The 21,648-nt window shown below is 42.8% G+C and overlaps 1 long non-coding RNA gene across 1 annotated transcript; it reads right to left on the reverse strand.

The window, feature by feature from the left end:
* Positions 1 to 565: 565 nt before the first annotated feature.
* Positions 566 to 21,317, reverse strand: LOC115472715. The gene is made up of 4 exons (XR_003942548.1): positions 21,012 to 21,317; positions 11,761 to 11,766; positions 6,946 to 6,948; positions 566 to 576 (listed from the first exon to the last, which is right to left on the reverse strand). It is a non-coding gene; the product is annotated as an uncharacterized LOC115472715 (long non-coding RNA).
* Between the last annotated feature and the right edge of the window lie 331 nt (positions 21,318 to 21,648).

Here is a 21,648-nt window from a genome sequence, read left to right on the forward strand (position 1 = left end):
CAGCAGCGAGACTCATCTTCGTAAAATCAAGATTCGACAGTGCCACACCCCTCCTCCTGAAATTACACTGGTTACTGATCAAAGACAGGCTAGCCTTCAACATCTGCACAATGGTATACAAAATAATATTCGACCTTTCACCAAATTACACGACGGACCTAATCGACTTACCAATCATGAATATTGACAAATTAGCAAGATCCTATCTCACCCTTCACTTCCCATCATTTAAAAACATCAAATACAAATCGTCTCTGGGAACCAGCTTCTCATATATCAGCACCAAAATCTACACTACGCTCCCAAAGGATCTAAAACTGAAATACAGCTACTTAACCTTCCGTAAACACTTAAAAACTCATCCAAAAACCAAACAAACAATCAGAAGAACTGAAAAGGTCCACACGATCATTAAGGTGGAGTACCCAGGCCGGGCAGAATATTGCCTGATCCATCTTAGACCCCCGAAAGTGAATGCGCACATGCACAAATTGGCTATTCAATGCTTTGTGGCAGCAAAGATTACACTGGCCCGGGCGTGGAAGCAGAAAGACACACCATCACTACAGTTGGTGGCTCGCAAAGTGGATTTTATTTATCAGATGTCAAAATTAACAGCTATGAGAAGGGGGTAGGTCACACTGTTTCAGAAAATTTGGCAACCATATGAGCTTGTGAGGGAAGAGCTTTTATCTTCACCCTAGTGCGGGAGGGATGGAGGGATGGGAGAGGGTGGGGGGGGATATATGACTGAGCTAATGAAACAATGTTAAGTTAAGCCTATGAAAGATGTATGATGAGTTATGGCTATGGTTTGTTTTGCATTATAAAAATCTCAATAAAAATAATTCAAAAAAAAAAAAAAAAAAAAAAAAGAACTGAAAAGGGCACAATCAACAGTAACATTCCAGACCGCATATCTATCCTAACTGTCAATCCCTCTCCTTTATCTTGTAACCAGCCTCTTGTACCTTCCCTTTGTTACATGTAAGCCACATTGAACCTACCAATTGGTGGGATAATGTAGGATACAAATGTAATAAATAAATTATAATCCTGCTCCACTAATGAGCAGTTAGTCCCTCAAATTTACATCACAACCTCTTAGCCCTCTTATGCCATGGAAATTCCCCATTTCAACATAAAAATACAATGAAGGAACCCGGACCCTTTTCCAGTCTAAACTGCTCTAAAGACCACATGTTTCTAAACCAAGCCTTTGGATTAGAAGATTAATGGTTATCTGGTTTCAGTGGTCAGAAGTTATGATATTTCATCTCTGGATATTTCAGTATTATGGACTTGTCTCCTAATGTGGTGTGTGTGTGTTTTTTATTTATTTATTTTTTGGTATGTGTGATCTTGTGTGTTTAGGTCTTTCCTACAAATAATCGGAGCTTTTTTCTTCTTTTTTTTGTTATAATTATGTAAACCACTTTGATATGTTTTATGTTTAGCAGTATAGCAAATTTTAATAAACCACGAGGACAGTCTATAAATTTTCAGTGGACAGCTGAGTTTAAGACTTCTAGAAGTTGAAATCAGACAGCTGAATGGTCACAATTAGCTCAGAAAAATAAACCCTGCATTTCATGCAGCCTTATCACTTTCACACTGCAGCCACAGCATGAGTAACAAAACAGACATTCCACCAAAGCACAGAATAAATGTGATTCAGGTGTCAAGACAAACTATAAATAGGCAATCTAAGATTTCATTTTCACAAAGTAGCTTTTCCTGCTGGAGGTGAGCACTAAATGTTTCAGACAACATTAACAATGTATAAAATATGACACATAAAACAGAGAGAGAGGAAAAGGTTAATCCCACTGTTCCAATAATTAAAAAAAGAAAGAAAGAAAGAAAACACCAGTTAACTACCCCAACATTAATCTGGACAGCATTGAAAGAGAGGAAGTGAGATGTCGGAGGTACAACAGAGTGGTAAAAGATTTAAATTGTTCCCAAGTCTTTGCATTTTTTAAATGATTTAATACTACACATGAATGTTCCTTTCACATTAATGAGGCTTAACTTCACAGGAAGGACATCAACCAAAGATGTCTTGGCTGATGAGCTTGTCAAACATTTATTTGGGGTGCAAGTTAATTACATCACAATAAAATAATCATATTTGGACCATTCACTTTTGTTTTTTTGTGCAATCAGACCATTTATAACATACAACATAGTTATGCAAATTCTTTCATTCCCGTTCCTTTTGGTTTTTTTATTTGGTTTTTGTTTTTTACTTATTAGATTGCCCTGTCTTTTTTATATCCTTGCTCCGGTTTTATTCGGCTTTCCTGCAGCACGTTCCCTTTTTCTTTGTGACGTTTCACCACGTCACCGCCTTTTTTTCTTTTGATTTGGTGCGTTATTTGGGCACCGGTTTGTTTGTTTCTCCCTTGAGACTGTGCATCATACTGATGCAGGTATGTGTTTTCCCCATTCTCGTCCGGTGTGTAGTACATTTGTACCTCTTTTCTAGAGGCTCATTTGCTTCTGGTCGTTGTAGTACTCTTAATGTTTTGGTATGTATATTTTCATTACCATTTTTATTCATAAAATTGCCCGTGACAATTTTAGTTAGATATACATATTTATAATGTTATAATGTTATTTACCCTTATATACCTCTAATTTTATGTTTTATATTTTTACATTTTACATTGACTTACGGATCGCCTTCTCTAGGACAAGAAATATTAAAGAGATTCTCAGTCCTGCAGACATCAGACCATCGATCAATAGAAATTCAACTAAAATTTGTGGGCATTTTAAATGTGGCCATTGCCAAATTTGCAATATCACCACACAAACCAAACAAATTGTCAATCCCAAGACCAAAAAAACACACGGATTATTGCATTTCACTAACTGTCTTTCTGACCATGTTGTGTATTGTCTGACGTGTCCCTGTAATAAAAAATATATAGGGATGACTACGAGACCTTTAAAGGTCAGAACACTCGAACACAGATCCAATCTCAGGAGGTTAGCGATCAAGGAACCCATTGTTGAACATTGTATTGAACACAAACATAAATTTGAAGATCTACGATGTGTTGCAATTGACTGGATAAAACCGTCTCCTCGGGGCGGTAACCGTAAGCTTACACTAGCAAGGAAAGAAGCTAAGTGGATTTTTGAATGGGACACTTTAGAGCCCAATGGGCTGAACAGTTCAATTGATTGGTTCAATTTTTACTAGCGTTCAATACGTCATGTTGACGGCAGTATTTCAATCAGCTGTTTGAACGTGAACGCTGAGGCGCCATTTTAAAAAAGTTCATGCCTTCAATTTAGTATGTCTGCTCGTGGTGTGACTCTTTTTGTGTTTTGTATTCTTATAAATATTCGTTTTCTGACAGCAATTTATAACTATATGCACTGTTTGTTTCAGATTTCAGCATACAATCAGCACTCCGTTCCTGATGAAGCCGTGGTCTTAGGTGAAACGGTGATCTCCGTAGAACGGACAATGAAGAGTGCTTGAATTCAGTTCAAAGTTAAGTTTTTTTTCTTTTTTGCTGATTTGATTCAGGTCATTAGCGGGGCCTGATATTTAAAACCACCGCTGTCAGTTAGTACAATTTTGGTTGAGGCTTTTAAATAATTTAGCCCAAAGGTGACAGAGTTTTTTGCCCAGTGATAGAAACACTGTGTGAGTTATAATTTGAGCAATATATAACCATGCACTAAACCGCAGGCATTTTGCCAGCGGTTTCTGAGGGCTTTTCTCTGTTACACCAATCCAACACCAATATCTACGTGGGTAACACAGAACCTGACCCCACCCCCAAAAATATGTTTATGTTTATTAAAATTCTTATGTACCACCACACAATACAAAGAACTGATTGATCTAAGTAGTTTACATAGAAAACAAAACACTCATAAAATCAAAAAGGCTAACAACATAAAACCAATCTACTCCAAAAACTCCCCACAGCTTGAACCAACATCCAATCACTTTCTGGGCCAGCTGTGAAGAACCTAGGGCTAAATATTGACCTGTCAGTGATGCTCTTTCAAAGCCCTTCTGTTCAGCAGGTACCCCAGGGCTACACTTATTTCTAAATGGTTGAATTATGTATTATTTGGACAACTGTAAATTAAGTGGAAGTAAAGACAAAACATAAGATTTCTTGTGATTTTCAACAATTATGAGGGAGTAATTTTATACTTAAGAAAGTGCTGCCCATGAAGTCCATGTGTGAAAAACAGTTTGAAAGATTAGGCTGTTGTAGTTTCTGGACGTGGTTAGGAGGTTGAGACAGGGACATTTGTGCAGCACTGTTTCCAAATGGGTTGTTTTTCACTGTGTATAAAAAAGTTTTTCTTTCATTTCTTTCTATAAAATGTTTTTTTTTTTAATGTCAGGCTATGACATCTCTCTTGATGTAAACCGCTTTGAAGACATCAAAGGCAAGATCCCGAAAAAGTTCAATACATTTCATGCTGCTTATCCCAGAAATAAGCAGTGGATTTTCCCTGTCAATTTAATAATAGTCTATGGACTTTTCCTTTATGAAGCTGTCTGGACCTTTTTTAAAACCCGCTAAGCTAACCTCCTTTACCACATTCTCTGGCAACAAATTCCAGAGTTTAATATGATATAATGTGCATAGGCCACCTATCCAGGTGTACTTGAAAATTCCTTTTAACCAGGCCTGCGGCAACCAATGAGATGAGAAATATTTCTGTATCTTTCTGCCACATTTTCTTGGTCTCTGGGCTGTATCCCTGGGAGGGGGTGATGTGTTGCTCTCTATCTCAGACAGCCACACTGGAACCATATCAGATCCAGCTTCTTCAGAAATCCCCTTTTTTTACCCATGTCATCAAGCTGAAACCACAAAGTATGTCCAAGGTAAACATGCTATTTACATTCCAATCAGTATCTCAGAAAAATATTTCAAACATTTGTACTCTACTGAGATCAGTATCCTAAAATGTTTTCTTAAATGTTACCTGATAGCTATGAAAGATGTTAGCATTTGAATTTTGGCAGGAAATTAAAAGTATTTTTCAGGTTTCGAGTTTATCATTATTAGAGTGACGTGAGTTCATTAGTGAAACATGCTGTTACTGGGGAACTCAGTTTCTGTAAGCCATTCAGTCAGGCTGCTCCCAGAACCAAACTTTCTTTGCTGCTTATGACAGCATGTTAATCCCATTTCCCTTCTCTGTGTTCTACCTGTGATGGTGCTGGCTGGTTTTATGCTATGATCTACTACAAAAGTACTCCAATGTTACTTAAACGTTAACACTTTAATTATTGCCAATATATGTACGTACATATTGTCAACAAACTTGTTCAGTTTCCATGGAACTCACTTTCACACTGTCATGCATGCAGGCACAACAAACTCACACACACCACCTGCATAATACAGCACACCGACAAGACATTGCATTGCTTGTACTTAGAGTTCTATTCCAGCGTCTTCCTTTGACTTTTGATGGTGTTGTAAAATGCTCTTTCATTGCATGGAGTTCAAACTACTACCCCATTTTTGTACTCACTGGGGAAATGTAAACTATTTTCTTCTTCCTCTTTATCCCCTAAAGGAAGTGCAGTGCCGGAGGTGGGATATACCAGAGGAATGCCCAAAAAGTGAAAGGATGGAAGCACTGAGCACCGCAGCTGTGAAGTGCCCTTTTTCACTTTTAAACAACATTGGGGAGGGGGGTGCCAGTGGCAATTATCAGGCCAACAAGATGGGGACATTTCAGTCTTTATCTGCCATTAATTCGGTCTGTGCCAGAGCTGGTGATGGGAGGCGGGACTGTTGGTTGGGAGGCGGGAAGTACTGTTGGGCAGACTTGTACGGTCTATTCCCTGAATAAGGCAGGTACAAATCAAGGTAAGGTATACACATATGTTTGTCTTGTTGGGCAGACTGGATGGACCGTGCAGGTCTTTTTCTGCCATCATCTACTATGTTACTATGTTTTACCCCCTAATACAAGGGCCGCTACAACGTAGAAATCCAGTAGCCTTAGTGATCCTGCAGAACACAGGATTCTTGATATGTTGCAATACCTGTTACTTGTCCAGTATAGGAGAAGGTGAATAAGAGGTGATGAAACCACACAGGTCTCTTCTCCAGATGTGGTCACAGCAAGCTTCTGTGCACCATACCTCTGGATAATTTTTATGTTTGTTCCAAAGAAAGAAGTGCAGATTAGAGAGTTGCATGTGGACAGAAATTTCATCTGTCCTCGACTGTCCCCACTGGAATCTAACCCGTCTCCACTGGAATCTCCTCCATCCCTGGCCATCCCCACAAGTAATCTCCTCCATCCTCACCCATTCCTGCAAGTAATCTGCTCCATCACCTCCCATCCTTTGTTCTAAAATAACCCGACTTAAATAAGCCAACTTAACAATTGCCCATGTTGATAACTTTCCCTCTCAGTGCTTATGGCGATTTCAATGCTTTCGACCATATCCAATAATTTTGTTAGTGCTATTATAATTGCTAAACTAGCTTAGAAACAGAAGGAAAGGACAGGCAAGCTGGTATGGAACAACACTTCTGTGTGAACACCACAGGATTTGTGTCCATCCCCTTGGGATCCACGCAGGAACAATAGAATTCGTGCTAACAGCGTTCCTGTGCAGATCTCTAGTGCAGATTCCAGGGCTATCAGAAAATTCAATTTTTGAAGGGTCCCTCCTCAATTTCACTTTTTCCCTGAGCACAGGCATAGTTTCCTTGCTTAGTTTGGAGGACAAAAGATCGAGAGGTGATATTAGCGATGGGGGTAAGGAAGCCACCTCAACACCAGCACCTGGAAGTGCCATCCTCCCCAACCCCCCAATCTGCCTATGCTCCTGGGAATGTTGTACAGCTTAAATCATATGCAGAAAAGTTTCACCTTCTCCCAACATGGTTTAAAAAACTCTGGAAGTTGTTCAGAACACAGTAGAACCTACTCATGGCTCCAGACTTCAGTAGCGCAAAGGTACGATGTGCTTCTACACAGAATTGTTGTGTATACAAAACATGCACTAATAACTTACAGATCCTCCACTCCTCTTGACCTCCTCGCAATGGAGGAAGGATGTCCCAAAGATCTGTGGGCTGATTAAAATAAACAGTATGATCATTGGAAACTCTGCTGAAACTACATTTCTGTTGTTGCATGAAGACGGTTTCCACAGTTGCTTAGCAATGTGAGTGCAAATTCTGCTCATCCACCTCTTTCTGAGTAAAGCTAAACCTGCAACTGGTCAACTACAGCTCACAATTTGTTTAAGTTTAGAAAGCATCATTATAATATTCCACGATTTGCATTTGGGAACCTCCTGAATTTGACCACTGCAGGTTGCTGGAAGCGTTTCTAGATTCTCTGAGGGTATGTGGTCACATTTAGCAGGATTCAAGCCAAAGTAAATAGAATGTGAGATGTTATTTGAAAAGGGATGGAGAACAAAACATTATACCTCTCTATAGATCCCTGGTGCAACCCCACTTTGATTACTATGTGAAGTTCTGGTCCCTCATCTCAAAAAGGATATAGTGTAACTAGAAAAGGTTCAGAGAAGGATGACAAAAATGATCAAGAGGATGGAACTCCTCCCTTACGAAGAAAGGCTAAACAGACTAGGGTTCTTCAACTTGGAGAAGAAATAACTGAGAGGGGATATCATAGACATTTATAAAATCATGAGTGGGTTTGAATGGTTGAAAATGGCTGCTTAACCTGTCAAAAAAACAAACATAAAAGCAAGAGGAGATTCCAAGAAACTAATGACGAAGAGACTGAAAGTTTTATTTGCCCACAACATTTAATTAAGCTGTGGAAATATGTTGTCAGAAGATGCAGTCAAGGCGATCAACATAGCAAGATTCAAAAGTGGTTCCTGGAGGAAAAATCCTTTAAAAATTATTAGCTGGATAGACCTGGGAGAGCCATTGTTCATCTCTGGAAATGAGCTACAAGAAGTAGATCTGCATTTTAGGATGCACCATGTACTTGTGACCACGTTTGGCCACTGTTGGAGAAAGAAATCTTGGCTAGATGGACCCGAGTCTCACCCAGCAAGGCTTTTCTTAGGTTCTTATGACATAATCCTGTTGGCGCTTCTCTGTCCTGTGCTCAGGATTGGTGTTAAACATTACTGGGGCCATGGGCAAAATCTTGAGAAGGGGCCACAACGCCCACCAGCAGGCTGCACCCCCTCCACTAGTGTGAGGGCCCTGGGCTATTGCCCTGTTTGCACCCCATAATTCCAGCCCTGCCTGCAGTGTACCTTTCTCTCTCCACCAGTTGTCTAACATCTAGGTGAAGGAGAGCCAATAGACCATGAAAGGAAAAAGGGGAAGCAGACCCTTTTACAATGGCCATTTTAGGACAGAGAGAGAAAACACAGGATGGGTTCAGGAGGATGAAGGGTAATTCTTATAAACACATATCTCTAAGAGCACTCTGGGTTCAACTTGGATACACTGGGATTGTATTATTGGAAACACAGCTGAAATCCTCAGGTGCTCTGACTCTTCCCTACCCTGCCCCGAATGCCTCCCCTCCTCCTTGCTGTGTTTGGCACTTGCCTTGGAGTGGAGGAGTAGCCTAATGGTTAGTGTAGTGATCTCAGAACTAGGGGAACTGGTTTTGATTCCTACTACATCTCTTTGTGACTTTGGGCAAGTCACTTAACCCTCCATTGCCCCAGGTACAAAATAAATACCTGTATATCACGTGTAAACCACTTTGATTGTAGCCATAAAAAGGCAGTATATCAAATCCCATCTTCTTGCAACAAGGGCTGTAGGGTGGAGGTGTAGTGTAACGGTTAGAGCATAAGCTAAGAACCAGTGAAGCCAGGTTCAAATCCTACTGATGCTCCTTGTGACCCTTGGCAAGTCACTTAACCTTCCATTGCCTCAGGTACAAACTTAGATTGGAAGCCCTCCCCAGGGACAGGGAAATACCTAGTACTTTAATGTAACTTGCTTTGAGCTAGTATTGGAAAAGGTGTGAGCTAAATCCAAATCCCAAAATAGCAGCTTTAGGGTGCTTTTGGGACTCTGAACTGTGCTGCAAGGTGGAAGGAAGCACATGAATGCCAAGCAGGCAAGGTGAGTAATTTGTGGGCTGAGAGGAGGCTGAATGCTGACAGTGTGAGTGTGGAAAATATTTCAGGGGCAATGCAAGAAGGAGTATAAAACCCTGTGCAGAATTCAAATTTGTCTTTGGTTCTGCCTCCCAGCCTCTGATAGATTAAGTCCATGAGTGGTACAGACACCTGATTAGCCTAATCAGGTCAATCTATAAGGAGAAGTCTAGGAGCATATACAGTAGCTACTTAAGTTCTACACTGTACTTGGGCCAGTAGGAACTGGGAGCCTGCATATGTGAATATTCTCTAGTCCGTAGAACTTTCCTTCAAGCAGTGTACCTCTTAGTATTAGGGAGGCATCAAAGAGAATTAACAGCACTTGGAGTCTCAAAGTTACTGAGGATCTGAAGCTGGTGAGATGACACGCTGGTCCTGGGTGGAGGTGGTATTCCCAGGAGGCTGATTGCTGCAAGTGACTACTGCAGTTTCCTCAGCCTCTGGATCTTCCAGGTATGAATGGCCCTGGCGTCCAGCTGGAATTACACTCAACTTCTCCATTTTTCCTCCCAAACCCTAAGAGTAACTTTGAGACTCCCAGTGCTGTTCATCTCAAAGATGTGTTAATTCTCTTTGATACTTCCCCAATACTATAAGAATTAAAGTTCTACAGACTAGAGAGTATCCACATATTCTCACAAGGAGGAATAGATAAGAGGAGATGAGACACTTTGTAAATAAGTTTGCCTAATACCTCTGCCAAAGTAACTGCCACAGCTGTTATTGTGTCCCATTTACTTTTGACAAAAGACTCTAGTCAATGTGTTTGTTCAAAACACATCTACTGGACACATCTACTGGAGTGGTGTGGTTTATTATCTGAGTGGAAAGAGCACCGTGTGTGATATTTGCCTCCAGCCTCCTGGTGCATGCCAGTCCCGGGTCTTGGTCCTAAACCATTAGATACTGTTTGTTTGGGGGGTTATCCACCATCCCAGCACCAGAAAGGTGACTGCCTAGGTGAATGGAGGAGTGGCCTAGTGGTTAGGGTGGTGGTCTTTGGTCCTGAGGAATTGAGTTTGATTCCCACTGCAGGCACAGGCAGCTCCTAGTGACTCTGGGCAAGTCACTTAACCCTCCATTGGCCCAGGTACAAATAAGTACCTGTATATAATATGTAAGCCACATTGAGCCTGCCATGAGTGGGAAAGCATGGGGTACAAATGTAACAAAATATATATATATAACAAATCTCAGCTACATGAGAATAGTGTATCAACCAACAGCATGTGAAGACTAAGAAGCACCAAGTGCTACTCTTCCTCCTTTTTCCCCATCTTTCCCACTACATAAGTTTAGATAACCAGATTACTAGATAAAAGACTGGGACAGTTTGGTTCAGCTTGGTTTCTTTATTCATTTAACTGGCAAAACCTTGGATAAGTCTGATGAAACAACCCTGTTAGTATGTCTGGGATTTTGTAATCCTTATCCCTTAGTAGGAAAGGCAACATTACAAATCCCAGGATTATGTCAGATTGTGCTTCAAGACCACAGGCAGCCAACACTAGTCACAGTTCATCGAGTCATTGGTTTGTTCTCTTAGACATTTTGTCAAAATTAAAACGGGCCGCTTCAGATTAAGTCAATGACAAAGTGATCTCACTGACACTAAATAAATTTGGTTTTAGTGAAGTGGTGTTGTAGTCATATTAGTCCATTTTTAAAGGTAAGAGATAGAAATAAAACAATTTATATTATGTATATTTAATATGTGCACAAGGAAATGGGGAATATACAGGCTCACTGAAAGGATGTAATAATATCGTGAAGCTACTATAAGAAAAACTGATATCCAGTTTTATTATCAATGAGTGTCCCTTGCTCCCTCCCTCCCCCCCCCCCCCCCCCCCCCCCCCCATGCACATATTCAGGCCATCTTTAACAGTATTCAGAATCCTGCTCCCATATGTTTCAGTCAAAGCTAATCATACTGAAAACTGTTATCCAAGGAACTGCATACAGGCATTGCCTATTAGCAATATACAGTGCTACATATCAGAAATGCTCGGAAACTGAAAGCCACAAGAATGGGGACCTAATGAAGCCGAGAAATGACAGTGTCTGTTAAAAAGGAGAATCGTCTCTCATCAGGAGCACATCAGCTTTTAAACATCTTTCCCTTACAGCCTGATTCACTAAGACTTTTCTCCCATTCTATCTAAGGGCAAAAAGCTAAGTAAATCTAGGGCTGATGCAATGATACTGGGCACTGTACCTCAGCCTGCATACCGGCTGCTCAACCAAAAGAATGACACCTAATATGACCAAGATTTTAGGAATGGCAAAAAAAAAAAAGCACAGCAGGCAGGTGCTTTAAATTCTCTCCCATCTTCCAATGTGGTACACATCATTCAGTGTAAAAAAAAATGTGACGAAGGATGCTATATTGGAGAAACAAGCCAGATGCTAAAAGACAAGATTTAATTTACATAGACATCACATGAAAAATGCCAGTGCCAGCCAGGATTCCACCCCTGTGGGACAGCACTTTACAAAACCAGAACACTACCAGTGATTTCATAGTAAGAATCCTGAAAGGTAACTTTAAAACAATATAGGAATGTAAGATCTTTTAAATCAGAATGATTGAATATTTTGACACCCAACAGACAGGACTTAACAAAGATCTGGGTTTTCTAGCCCATTATAAACCATAAAGTTGTATTGCTCTGTTTGTCACCCTCCTCTCACCTATCCACCCCCATCCTGTTAGACTATCACTGAAATGCTTTGATGTTTCACTTATATATACTGTCATCTACACATTTGCTTATTTCCAATCTGATGAAGAAAGGCAACCTTCGAAAGCTAATCAAGAAATGTATCATCTTATTTTCTTTTCCATGTTTTATTTTATTGCTATTGATTACCTTTAAAAGTGGACTAACATGGCTACCACACCTCTCCCATCCCTGGAGGCCTTACCCTAGTGCTCCCTCCCAGTGGTTTAGCCCTTGTTGCTGGTAGGAGGAAGGGTAATTAATAGCGTGGCAGTTTCCTTTGTTACATTGGGCCAGTCTTGTAGTATAAGCATGAGATTATGGGATATCACAGCTCAGACTGCAAGATTGCCTATGTTGAAGAGAAAGACATGCTATTAAGTGCCTTCCATCCTGCCAGCCATTGGGGTAAGTGCTGGCGTAGGGTCCTTAGGTAAGAATGATTCTATCATTAGGCCACCTGAGGCAGTGGCAGCACGTTGAGAGGAGGTGAACACAGTACACACTGCACTTACTTGAAGCAGTGTTGCCATGTTGGTCAGCCCAGCAGCAAGAGAAGCGCTTAACAGGGATGGGCTGTTGTTCACATAAAGAACACCAACTGTAGATTTATTTTATTGGAGTTGACATCTTTTTTTCTGCTGTTGGAAGTGCATCAGACACCCTACTCTTGTGTTCTTTTTTGTGACTTTTCGTACTTGTTCCTCCACCTTGGGTGGTATTTTCTCTGTTGTTCGCAATGACATAGGAAATGTCAATGGATTGCATTGGATTGCATTTATTGACTTGATATACTGCTCGTTCATAAGTTTTATACAATAAAAAAAAGATAACAATTTACAGTAATAAAACAATAACCTAATTGATGTCCATTATGAACCCCAAATAACAAAATAGACTAATATTAACAGAAAAAGTTCCAAGGCAAGAGTCTCAAATAATTAGTGTTACAGTTAGCACCTAATTAAAGGTAATTTCAAAAAGTCAAGTTTTCAAAACCCAAGATAGCTGGTCATATTATTAACAGTAGCAGGAAGTGAATTCCATAACTGAGGTCTCACATAACTGAAGGCTCTCTTTCTAGTAGAAGTCAAATGAAAACGAATAGAACAAACATGACATTTGGGAGGAATTCTATATATGGTGCTGAATGATAGGTGCTACTTGGTTTCTAATAGATGCAAGGCACCAACATGGGCAGAAACGGCAGATCTGTGTGAAAACACACACACCCATTTAGAGAAAAGCACCTAAGTGTTTCTACATGGATCTGTAAAGGGAGCATAGCCATGGGAGGGGCATAGATGGGTCAGGGGCATTCCCTTAAAATGGGTACAGCGCTATATAAAATAGTGCAGATCCACACTCAACTTGCATGCCGGGTGTTACACCTGGTTTCAGTTGGTGTAACTCCTCATGCCCAAAGTTGAGCATGGATCCCAATGCTATGTGCTATTCTATAAAAGGTGCCAATCCCAGAATGCCCATTATAGAATATTTATTTATTTATTTATTTATTTATTTAGACAGGCTTGATATACCACTGAGGCCAGAGGCATTGGCATAAAAGTGGTTTACATAAAAGCTTAAACAGATATAACGTTCTAAAAAAATGTGGCAAGATAAACGGACTAATGAAATAGCAAGACTGGTACTGTATGGTGCCAGAAAAAGCAATAGAGAAAAGGTGGGTTTTCAGGGCTTGTTTGAATTTGGGTAGGAGGGATAGTGGTAGGTCATTCCATAGTTTAGGGCCAAGGTAACAAAAGGCAGAATCACGGGCAGAGGAAAGGCAAATGCAAGATGGAGTTGAAAGAGTACGGAGGTTGTTATCAGCTGAATACAATAATTGGAGGGGGGAATAGAGAATAAGGAAACTGTTTAGGTAGGCAGGGTACGAAGGGAGTCTTGTTTTGTATACCGTAACCAGAATTTTGAATGCAGTGTGTGATGAGACAGGAAGCCAGTGTTCTGTGCAGAGAAGGGATGTAACATGATCAAAACGATGTGCATTGTGAAGGAGTTTCACAGCTGTTGCAGGTGTTTAAGTGACTGAAAGGGTAGGCCAGCATAGAGAGAATTACAGTAGTCAAGATGTGAAATGACTAAACCCAAGATGACTGGGCGGAGGGCAGGGGATAGTACAAAATAGACATGTTGCAGGGTAAAAAAGGCAGAGCGTAAAACATTTGTGGTTTAAAACGTCGAAGAGGAGCCAAAGAAAACTCCAAGGATCTGTACAGAATCATGGAGAGGGACAGGGTGATTATCCAGAGAAGGAGGGGAAGGGAGTAAGATAGACTGAGAGAAAGGGAAGAAAATGGCTTCACATTTAGAACTGTTGAGGAAGAGCAAATTAGATTTGAGCTAAAGAGAAACCTGAGACAGACAAGACGATGAAGGGCGGAGGCGTCAGGGAATCTGCAGGTGATCTGAATATCATCTGCATAGCAGAAAGTGGTCCTAAATAATTGTGAGGAGGGGGGCTAGGAAGATGTTGAAAAGTGTAGGAGGGAGAATAGAACCTCGGGAACACCAGAAAGAAGAGGGAAAGAGGGAGAAGACTTGCCAAAAGAGTTAATACATGCGATTGCTAAGATAACTTGAAAACCAGTTAAGAACAATATCGGTGACACCAATAGATTGGAGATAGTGGAGAAGACACCAATAGATTGGAGACAGTGGAGAAGAATGGAGTGGTCAACCAGATCAAAAGCAGAGGTCAAGAGCAACAAGGATCATTTAGCAGTATTGGTCAAGAGAAGTGCAAATGAAGTTGTGAAGGGCAAGAAGGAGGGTTTTGGTGCTATGATGGTAGCAAAAACCAGATTGATATGAGTGAAGGACATTGCAATTTTCAATGTGTTGGAAAAGCTGTTGGTGAACAAGTTTCTTGAGAAATTTAGGCAGGAAAGGGAGTTTAGAAATGGGGCAAAAACTAGAGGGGAGCAAGGGGTCAAGATGTTTTTTATGAGAAGAGAGCAGTCAATCACAAACAGAAGAAAGACTCCATGGATAGGATGCATCAGGCAAAAAACAGTAGAGGAATAAAATAGAAACCTCTCACAGACGGTGTCCTAAAAGCTCTCTTTATTTCAGTAAACTTCAAGAACAATAAAGGAGACCCAACACAACTCGTGTTTCGGCCCTACTGGCCTGCATCAGGGGTCTAGGAATTTGTCATATCTTACATATTCCCAGAAAATTTCGTCAAAAAAATTCTCCATTTGGTAATCACTGAAAAAATAGAACAGCAATGCACTGGTAAAACGCAGTGTACATAAAGTATGAGAAGAGGACAGATGAATGAATGTTTCCAGGATAAAGGAACTATGCCAGTGGCAAGGGACAAGTTGAGAAGAAAGTTGTCTGAATAGATGAGCAAGCCAGGAGTCTAATGAAGATGAGGAAGGATTGAGTGAGAAGAGTGCCTTGGAGACTATAAGTGCTGAAGATGGTTGAAGGAGGACCAGACAGAGGATATGGAAGAAGGCTGAACATGTTGAGTAGAAACAGAACCAGGTGGGGTGAAGAGAGGAACATAAGGAAGTGTACTGGGAGGAAGAAAGGAAAGAGGGGTGAGAGATGTGGGGGTAGAAGGGATGGGAGGGGAAACCACCAAAATAGAGTGTGTGGTGAAGATCGGCAGTCTTAGAGGGGCATAATCAAACGGCGCCACAACAGCTGGCCGGAACCGTATTATCGAAAAAGATGGCCGGCCAACTTTTGTTTCGATAATACAGTTGGGGCCGGCCAAATGCCACAGATCGCTGTGATTGGCTAAGAGAGACCTGAAGGGGTATAATCAAAAGGGAGGGACAGCCAAGTAAGTGGAGCTGTGGCCAAGTGGTTACATCATGGTTCTTGTAATGCAGAGGTGGCTGGTTCAAATCCCACTGTTACTACTAAAAAAGCTGTGAGCAAAAACTGTTTTGATTTCCCTGTTCAGGGAGAAAGACGGCTATTAAGGGAGGGAAGTGCACGTCAGGTACTGCCATCAAGGAAAAATGAACTGCAGGGACTTTTTAAATTTGTATGAAGTCTTTCTTGAACATTTCTCAAAACAGTATCACAAAATACAGCACTCCAGAACAAGTAAGTCATAACATAACTGATCAGCAAGATCCTTTTTTTTTTTTTTTTACGAGCTGGCCGACTGGCTTCCCCTCCTAGGAAGGAAATGTTTTAAAGTTTTTTTTTTGGGTGGGAGAGGGTTGGTGACCACTGGAGGAGTATGGGGAGGTCATCCCCGATTCCTTCTGGTGGTCATCTGGTCAGTTTGGGCATCTTTTTGAGACTTGGTCGTGAAAATAAATAGACCAAGTAAAACCGGCCAAATGCTCGTCATCGCCGGTTTTCTTTTTTCCATTATCAGCTGAAGCCGGCCATCTCATAAGCACGCCCACATCCCGCCTTCACTACCCTGCCGACACGCCCCCTTGAAGTTTAGCCACCTCCGCGACAGAATGCCGGCGAGTGTGTCCAAAAATCAGCTTTCGATTATACCGATTTGGCCGGTTTTAGGAGATGGCCGGCCATCTCCCGATTTGTGTCGGAAGATGGCCGGCTATCACTTTCGAAAATAAGCTGGTTAGTCTGCCAAGTAGCAGCAAGGGAATACAAGGGCAAAATAGCAGGATCATAATCAGGAGAAATGGAGGAAGAAGGGGCGATGCTGTTCAGAATATGATAAACTGATTGCAGTTTATTGAGAGAAAAATACATTTGTTTACTGTAAAAGACATGTTTAGTATTGTGAATGGCATGGCGATACTCCTGGTAACGACTTTAAAACAGAGCGCGATCAGACACAGAAATATATTTGTGCCATCTGCGGATGCTGCATGAAGGTAAGAGCGCAAAAGCCATAGAGTTGAGAACCAAGGGGAAGTACGGGAGAGGGGAGAAGGTTTAGTAACCAATGGAGCATGTTGGTTAAGGATGAAGAAAAGTCATATGGAATTGACAAACAGACTGCTCTACAGAGTGACTAAGGGAAGGAGGGGTAAGTAGAGAAAGTGATTGTGAAATAGCTAAGATGGCATCTTCATGTATATCATGGTAAGAGACTGGGATAGGTTCAGGGGGAGGAGAAGGTCTAGGAAAGGAGAGAGAGAGAGAAAGAGAGAGTAGAAAATTGTCTGACTAGGGGACCGGGATGGAATGGAAGAAATACATGGGGAGTGTTAGGGGAGGCAGGGGTGGACTGAGAGTAGTCTGGGCCCCCCGCCTGGCCGCTGCTCAACACCCCCTACTGCCGCGCTGCTGTCCCCTACTATTGCAGCTGACGCTCCCTTTGCCTCGGTCCTACCTGAAGGTTCCTGTTGGTCTAGTGGTCTCTGCGGGGGGAGGGGAAGCATGTTCTTCCCTGCCCGCTGCGCTGCCCCTATTCCCTCACCTGCCGGCACCACCATGTTTTCAAAATGGTGGCTGAGATTTCCCACGGTAGTTTCACATGTCTGATACTCTCGTGAGACTTCTGCAGGGAGCTGCCATTTTAAAAATACAGTGGTGCCAGACAGGGGGAATAGCGGCAGCACACCAGGCAGGAAAGAACATGTTCCCCCATAGAGGTCACTAGATCACCAGTGGCACACCTTTAAAGGTAGGACTAGGGAGGGCTGTAGTGTGCAGTGGGCATCCGGGCAGAGCTTCTTGGCCCCCTAAAGCCTCTGGGCCTTCGGGCACTGCCCGGTTGCCCGAATGGTCAGTCCGCCACTAAGGGGAGGGGAGGTAAAGATAAAATCCAGGGTGTTGCCTGCCTTCAGAGTAGGTAAGGCAACATGCTGTTGAAGGCCAAGGCTGGTCGTCAAAGAAAGAAAGGAAGAACGGTGATCAGAGGAAGGCAGATTGAAGCCACCATTGAGAAGAAGTGGGTAAAAAAGTGTTCAGTATTCAGAAGTGAAGGTTGAGAGCTCTTCAAGGGAAAGGGAAGATAAGGATGGGGGATGGAACACACAGAGCCGGTCTTAGGCAGAGGCGACAGGAGCAGTCGCACATAGCCCTGTGCCTCCAGGGGCCCCTCGGTGCTCCCTCCTGCTCCCCGCAATTGTTGCAATCTGGCTTCTTGACTTCCCTTCACCGAGCCGCAGGGTGCCCTACCGGCACGTACTCGAAGCCACCCTGGTGGTGGTCTAGTGGAGTCAATGGGGGAGGAAATATCCCCAGTCTTTCCTGCCTGCTGCCGGCGCTGACCCCCTTGTTGCTGCATTGCTCTTTAAAAATGGCTGCCGATACTTCCAGCGGTGGCCTCACGAGACTGCCGCTGAAGCTTTGTGAGGCCACCGTTGGAAGTCTCGGCAGCCATTTTTAAAGAAGTTGCAGCAGATCTTTCTGGCCCCGAAGACACTAGACCACCAGGGTGGTTTCAGGTATATGCTAGGAGGGCACCCTGTGGCTTGGGGGAGTGGGGAGGAGGTCTGGAATAGGTGGGTGGGTAGGTGGATAGCAGGGCAGGGGAGGATACTGTAAAAGAAAATCAAGCTAATATCTTGGGGTTGGTTAAAGGGACACCCTAGTACTATTATATTCATGCAGAGATTTTTTTTCTCTTGGTAAAGGGCCACTAAACAGACATCATGTTATGAGAATCAGGTGCTTAACATTTAGAGTTTCTATCTATTTATTTACTTATTTATGAGATTTTATCCCTCATTAAACATGAATTAGATTGAAACCTGGGAGCGTTTAAAATCTTTCTTTTTTTCCTGTGCCTACACAGGAAACACATCTTGTCAACAAGGGGCGGGGCTAGGTGGGGGCAGAGTTAGGTAGGATGGGGGGCCTCACTGAACTGGTCGGCACAGGGCCCGCAATTGCTAAGACCAGCACTGGGTACACAACTGTTCAGCACCAATTTTTTCAGCATTGAATTTTGAGCGTTTACTGAATCTAGGGCTTTGTGATTTGCTGTTCACTGATAACAGTATGCAGTCTTTGGAAACAGTGCAGACTTTATGGAAAGAGGGTGCACTGTTTCAGAAAGAAGGCACACTCTTTCCCAACAGTGGAACCACCGTGCATGCACAAACTATTGTGCAAGCTATTGCACAACTGCAAACATATGTGCCTTGTGCATCCTAGAGGGGAAAATAGTGTGCCCTCTTTCCACATAGCGTGCGCTGGCCACACAAAAATGAATAAAACGAAAATTCCCCCAAATGACACAGGAAATGACAGGAAACAACTCTCTGACCCCAGCACTTAATTACATCATATTCTGCTGTGGTGGGATCCAGTTCCATAGTAAGACTGAGCCATGTGATCATCACCCTAGTGTTCCCCACCTTACACCCTGTGCCTCAGACCTCTCTCAGTTTCAACACCTTCCCCACGCCCCTCCCCCCATACACACACTGGACCCTGATAGAAGCTCTGAGAAGGATCCCCCAGGTCCCCACTGCCTGGGAGGGAGGGGCACCCTCATTGCTCAGGCAGCAGATTGCCTTACTTTCTAGAACACTCCAAATGAGGGGAGATGAAAAATCAGAAATGGATCAAATTGCTCCTGATGGATTGAAGACTGAAAGGTCTGCAGAGAATCAGAGGAACCCGAATATTATCAATTCATTATGGATATTAAGTAACTAGTAGAAAAGGCCCGTTTCAGGCAGAAATGAAACGGGCCCGTTTCAGGCAGAAATGAAACGGGCGCTAGCAAGGTTACCCCCCCCCCCCCCAGTTCCAGACCCCCCCCCCCCCTCGGAGTTCCAGACCCCTCCCTCCCACTCCGAGTTCCAGACCCCCCCCCCCCCCCCCCGTGGCTGAGGGCGGGTCTATGAGTGTGAGTGAGTGAGTGAGTGGTGCTGACAGCCTAGCCTACCAACAGTACAGGGCTTCAGTGTTTCCCTGCCACAGAGTGAGCTTCAGAACATTGGAGATGAGAATTATTTATATAGATGGTGAGTGGTTCGAATGTATAAAACCACTTCTCCAAACTGAATTTCGATGCACTTTCTAAAGTAAGGAACGGCTATGTATTTGTGGAACCCGTAGTTGCAGAAGAAAGAACGCAGGGAAGTAATGTGACAAATTTAAGGTGCACAGAAAATTATCTTGTATGCCAGGTCTGCACATGGAGGTTTAATAGACCTCCTTGGGTCTGCAGACCCCCCCCCCCCCCCCCTCTCTCTCTCTCTCTCTCTCTCTCTCTCTACACAACACTTACTGTGCATTAGAGAGGATATGATACGGGAAACCCCAATAATGAGACATTATAAATAATGACCTTGGATCTGACCTGATAGTGTAGTTGCAACTAAAAACATTCTCTGGATCCAATGGAGGTGGGGGTTGGGGAGTGAAACTACCAAATGTACTGTGTAACTTTGACGGTCTGTTTAAATTCTGTGGAAAGTTCGGTTCAGTTAAAATTAATGAGAGGGGTTCGGTTTTGTTTATTCGGATTTCACCCCCCCCCCCCCCTGATAAATATATTTTTGTTATACTATAATAAGAATCATATTGCAAAACCAAATAGACCTAACAAGAATATAACCAAAGAATTAAAAAAAAAAAGATTTAAACAGTCTCTCCTGGTTTTAATCCAAATATGAGAGAGAGAGTGCACAAAAACCTTCTCCTCCTGTACAGTCTGTCATCGGCCCCTTTCACGGTTGGCCTGATGTGCACATAAACGGACCTCACCCTTTGGTGCATCTCCACTGATCAGTACTGGAAAGACGGTATTAAACAGTCCACGGAGCGAATTGCAAAGTAATCCGTAACTACTACTACTATTTAGCATTTCTATAGCGCTACAAGGCGTACGCAGCGCTGCACAAACATAGAAGAAAGACAGTCCCTGTTCAAAGAGCTTAATCCGTAAGAACACATTTCCCCAATTTTAGCAGCACCCAATACAGGAGAATACCAAAGATAGACTGAGGAAGAGGAGTTACCTCCCAAAGCTAGTCTAGAAATAGCTTAAATTACTTCGATAACTTTATACGTTTGCTTTGGCGTTATTAACCGGTATTTCTGGGCATTCAGGCAAGACTAACATGCAACCCCCAGCACTGTCACTAAACCCACCCGAATTCCACTTCACGGCACACTGCCTTAAGTACACAAAATGGGCAAACTACTTGTTCATCCAGTGCCACTTGACAGTGCAGTGAAAAAAGTCAGATCCGTTCATGTTTTGCTTTTACCTTTATAAGAGAGTCGGAGCCTAGGTACATTCCCTTTGGAAGACGTGCAAATCCCGAGGAGATTCCAAAGCAGCCACAAGTGCCCCAGGCTCTGGGACATGGAAACACCCATGGTACTGCCCGCTCAAGTTGATTTCGTTCTCCGCTGTGGCTTCCCTTCTTCCCCTCCCAAGGACACACAGCTATGAGGATCCTGCCTCGGAGCAACTAAGCTGACAGATGGAGGCTGCCCCGGCACATGCAACTGGGAGGGAGGTTCTCCTTTGCCTCTGCTGAATGAATGCCCAGTGGTTTAGGTTTTATAGATCCAGGGCTCCACCCAGCTCCTTCAAAGCATGAGAAGTGGGGGGAGGGAGGCGACACTCGCCTGTAGGACTTGTCCAGAAAGTGTCCCTAGTGCTGGCGCTGAGCTGCCCACTACAGGCTCTTGGAGGGGGAAAAGGCAGCAAAACGATTTTCAGCTGCTTTCCCAGTGCTTTCCTCGACTTGTGAGGTGCCTGCGTTTGGCTTTAGAGCAGACTAAGCCTTTCAAATACTTATAACCTTTCATAATTCCTGCCAAAAGTACAACAATGCCCTTTTCTTTAATAAGCAGATTGCTCTGGACCCTGTAATTTTGGATCTGGCGTTTTCAACA

This window comes from Microcaecilia unicolor, chromosome 6, assembly GCF_901765095.1.
Source record: "Microcaecilia unicolor chromosome 6, aMicUni1.1, whole genome shotgun sequence".
Lineage (NCBI taxonomy): Eukaryota > Metazoa > Chordata > Amphibia > Gymnophiona > Siphonopidae > Microcaecilia > Microcaecilia unicolor.